Raw genomic sequence first — 4,774 nt, forward strand, 5'->3', positions numbered from 1 at the left:
TTGTTGGTCTTTAGCGTAGCGAAAAATTTCTAAGTCTATGGTTTAAACTCATGTGGCAATTTAATATATAATATCTTCCCACAAGCAATTCGGTCGCAAAAATGTTATTATTTTTTTTTGACTATATGAGTAATTATAATAACCAAAAAAGTATATAGTTTTAACTACATCTCCACTAAATAATATTTGACACTTAACTCTCTAAAAACATTTATACATCAGATGTAACTATCCCAAGTAATAGCATACTTGGGATATGGAGGATAGAAAACCTAAATATGCATTTTAAGAACAAAAGGAATTCTAGATATATAATATTATAAGCACCAGCATCACGTTTTCATTACTGCGTCTAACATTGCCCTACAAGAAACAAAACGCTCCTCGACGAAGCGAGTAGCGCACAGGGTAAGGCTTTTACGAAAAAATGGACTTAGATATTTTCAAGATTCATATGAGACCCAAAATGCAACTTACTTAGAATTAAACAAAAAGGTTACTTTTTTTTTAATTCTATTTTTAGGACTGTCTGGACAAGTACTACGACTTGTACTACAACAAACTCCTCAACCGTTCAGAGATTGTCTTTAACAACAATTCTTATATTAGAAATAAAACGAATATTTCTATGAAAATAGTATTACCTTAGTCATGATATGTAAGTCATACTTCTTGTGGGTTTTCTAGTAAATAAATCTATTTAAAAACCTTCAAAGTGTTACTGTTGTGTGTTGTAATTCACAATGAATAATCTTGATTTAGTGATAGCAAATTCATTCTGAAATTATTGAATGTATTAAGGAAATAAAAACATTTTTTAGGCACTCAATAAATCCCATATGTGCCTTGATATTACGGTTAAATGTGGGTATTAAACACCATGCCGTTTATATATGAATGAACTGTGGAGTTGCCTACACGTATTAGGATTTCACCGTGTTGAAGATGATTGTTGAAAAAATATCTTAAGCGCCAGAAACGCTGCATTTAACTTTAAATAGTTGATCGGATTTATTATTTAAATCAAATCACAAAAATACCCAGAATAATGACCATATCTTACATTACTGATCGTGTTCCGATGATAAAAATAATATGACAACTGTCACCTATAATTATATCTATCTGACAGAGGGATAGTATTTTCATAAACATTATTAAAATTGTTTATATATTTCTGCGTTTTTTTTATCTATAAGGATAAAACCATATTTTTTACACCCTTGTGTTGATTTTTTAATCTTTTATCTAATGGTAAAGCAATTGGATGTTATTTATGAATGGATGTTATTAATGAACAATCTTAACAGTTGTATTATTTCCAATTATCAAACTATCTTTATAGTAACCAATAAATCCTTAAAAATGATATAGCTTATTATGTCTATGATCCTAAATTACTAAGTGTCGTTATTGTTCCTTGTCCATTATTATGACATTTCAAACTGTAAACTGTTCAAACCTTCTCTAGGGCTATTTAAGAGACCGCGCCTTCATACCTTATGGGAAAACGTTGTCTATGTGTACGACCACTTATCTAAAGTACGACATTACAAATATTATAAAACGTTTGCTTCGTATAAGGATTTTTTTCTTAATATCTCCAAGTAATTTGAGAAACATGAATAAAACTTATTCAATATGCCGTTTTATAAGCTACTTATATTATATTAAAAATTATACGAGTATATTGTTTATAACATTTATATAAATGATAATAATTTAATTAAGTATAGTTTTTGTAATTGTTATTATTATTATTATATTGTAGACTATTACGAGTATATTATAAATAGGAATTCCGAGCATTCCGATCAAAAAGTTAAACCTTTAAAATAAAAAGGCACGAGCAATTTATTTTCTTGTAGGAAATCGATTCCACAACCGCAGATATTCTCGTAAAATACGACGAGCACAAAAGGTTTCACGGTTAATTCAACTCGAGACGAAACAGGGATGAATTGTCTTTAACATTACTGTCTTTTTGTCAAATTGTTACAATAAAATATTGTAATAAGTACACTAAAATAAAAATTCAGTGGAAATTTTACTTTAATCATTACTACAATTATAAATGAATCTTAATTAATTAATCTTCTTAAAGAGACACTCAAATTCAGGAGTTTAGTGGATTTTTAGCGATTTCTAGGAGTCCGTAGCCAAAGGGTATATACTACTAGGTCTTAACTATCTGCGTAATAAAAACTTTTTTACAAATTTTTACACGATACGAGCAATGATATCAAAAACTATAAAAAAAAAGATGTAAATGAAACCAGGACATAAATCGTTTTCGGCAATTTCATAATATCTTTTGAAATGTACTAAGTAAACTAAACATTAATTTTTCACAATGCATGTTCTTCTAGACTTGCTATGGTAAAAATACTAAAAATATTACACCCCCTGTATTTGTATGCTCCGAGTGTAAGTTCGACCCGCAGTTGACCATTTTGTCTAAAAACGCAACGTGGATACGTAATAACTATAATTGTATTGCAATTTTAAACAATGAAAAAGATAACCCAACATATAGTGGATTATTGACAACATTGATGATTAAACTACATCACAACTCAAGCCATTTTAAAATTCTGTATCTTTTTCCTTCTTCCCTTAAATTCCCGTTCAAGTTTTTGTGCAAAATTGGTTGTACAAAGAAAATTATTACGTATGTAAAGTTGGTTGAAATCCAGTAATTAAAAATGCATTACGAACTGAAAAATCCCGGCGTTCGGCCGAGCCGCGCGTTAAATAAGAAAAGTTTTGCATACAATTTTAAACGAAATGAGCTTTTGAGCTTGACTCGCGTTCGTTCGTGTTATTCATAGTTGTAAAATTGTATTCGAAATGTAAATCCTCATTGTTTAATCACTTTTGTTTAATAATAACTGAGTCTTAAAATGAAGGGCGCATCTATTAAGGAGGGACTAATCTTCTTCTTTTTGTTTTTCAATAAGAATTTGTTAACTAGCAGTTGCCCGCGTCTTGGAAAACGTAAATTGTGAAATGAAATAATAATACAAACTTTTACTATATCCCATTTCACAACGATAAGGGAACGCCATCATTGGGGTAAGTTTAGTTGTTTATCTTTTTATTGTACAGGGCCAATTTTTCAAGCGGGCTTTCTTGGCCTAGTCCGAGACTACAAGAAATAGCGAAAAGTGCTGAGAGAACAAATTTTTCTGTGTTGAAAGACCAAACGTAACGCCATAATCATAAAAAAAAAACTCTTGTCGGACTTCCAAAATTGGGTTTTTGAAAAATTCTATGATAGAAGTCGCTATATAATTATAGGTTCTACAACTAAACACACGCGATCAATATTTTTAATGGACAGTTAAACAAGCGTCAACTGTAGGATACTTTGGCCCTCACTCACATAGCTCTCGTGGCGCAGTGGATAGCGCGTTCGGCTGTTGGGCTGAGAGGACGGTGGTTCGATCCCACCCGAGAGCCTTGTGTATTATGCTGGTATTTTGCTTTCATTTTGTTCATTTTTTTATTTCGTATATTATAAGAATAAAATATTTTATCCCAAACGCGTTTTTATTTACAGAAATATTTTTCCTAAGGAAATTCTTTAATTAAAATATGTACATGGTTAAAGCTTATTACTTACTCGAATTGGTTTCTTGGGCGCGAAGGTTGACACCATAAAAATTATTGCAATAATATTCCGAAATTTATTTACTTTTATAACAATAAATATAGCAACGCTAAGTAACCAAAAATTAAACTACAAGTAAATGAAATTGAATTATAAATAATACAAAAATTTTACTTAATATTTATTAATAGTTAAAATCAATAAATATACTGGGAAACAAAAAAAGCAAAGAAATTTACACAAAATAATGAATAAAAAGTGTTTCCGCCCGGGATCGAACCAGGGACCTTCTGCGTGTTAGGCAGATGTGATAACCACTACACCACGGAAACAACTGAAAGCTGCTTCGAAAGACAATATCATATTCTGATTTGTATTGATTTTACGCTTTTCATAGTAACAAGTAGTTTTATAATTTTTTCCTTTCATACAATATCCGGTATGAAATTTGTCTCGTAGCGAAATGCCAAATTCACTGTTCTCTATACCGTGCTATTATTATCATTATTTAATTTATTTTAATACATTCAATTTTATTATCAGTCTAGATATTTATTGTAATTGAATGACCGTAATAAAATGTGGATTACAAAAACAAATGCATTTTTGTGTTAGAAGTAGGGTCATGTGGAGCTTAAATTATTATTAGTAAATTAAATTTTAATGCAAAGTTTCTAAATATCTTTACCATTTTAACCATGAGTCAAATATTTTCACTTTGATTATTTCAAACTTATTCTTTTCACTTATAAAAAAATATGTAGTATTATACCTTATTGGAAGGCAATATTTAGTTTTTTAATTAGCCTGCAGAATAACTTTTATGAAATCTTTTTTTATAATGCCTTGAAGCTGAAAACACTTAATGAAAAATACAAAGTTCAAACAGTTACGGAGACTTTACACTGCTAGCAGTTATGTCGGTAATTAATAATGAGTTTCATCAATTGTAATTCCTTCTACCTAAATACAACATAAAATCTTTTCATTTGACACCCATACTACCAATATACATAATAATCACAGTCGACGTCATTAAGACTGTCATGCATTGTTATTCAACCAACGTATGCAACATTTCAGCTCAACCGGTAAAAAGGTCACTATTATAATTATAATAATTACAAGTGTATTAATTATTATAATTTTAATAGTGACCTC

General features: G+C 29.7%; 1 non-coding gene across 1 annotated transcript; it reads right to left on the reverse strand.

The window, feature by feature from the left end:
• Window positions 1-3,872: 3,872 nt before the first annotated feature.
• On the reverse strand, window positions 3,873-3,945 carry TRNAV-AAC (transfer RNA valine (anticodon AAC)). Its single transcript has one exon. It is a non-coding gene; the product is annotated as a tRNA-Val (tRNA).
• Between the last annotated feature and the right edge of the window lie 829 nt (window positions 3,946-4,774).

This window comes from Epargyreus clarus, unplaced genomic scaffold (assembly GCF_041222505.1).
Source record: "Epargyreus clarus isolate Ecla_fem2 unplaced genomic scaffold, WU_Ecla_fem_2.2 ptg000007l, whole genome shotgun sequence".
NCBI classification, from domain to species: Eukaryota; Metazoa; Arthropoda; class Insecta; order Lepidoptera; family Hesperiidae; genus Epargyreus; species Epargyreus clarus.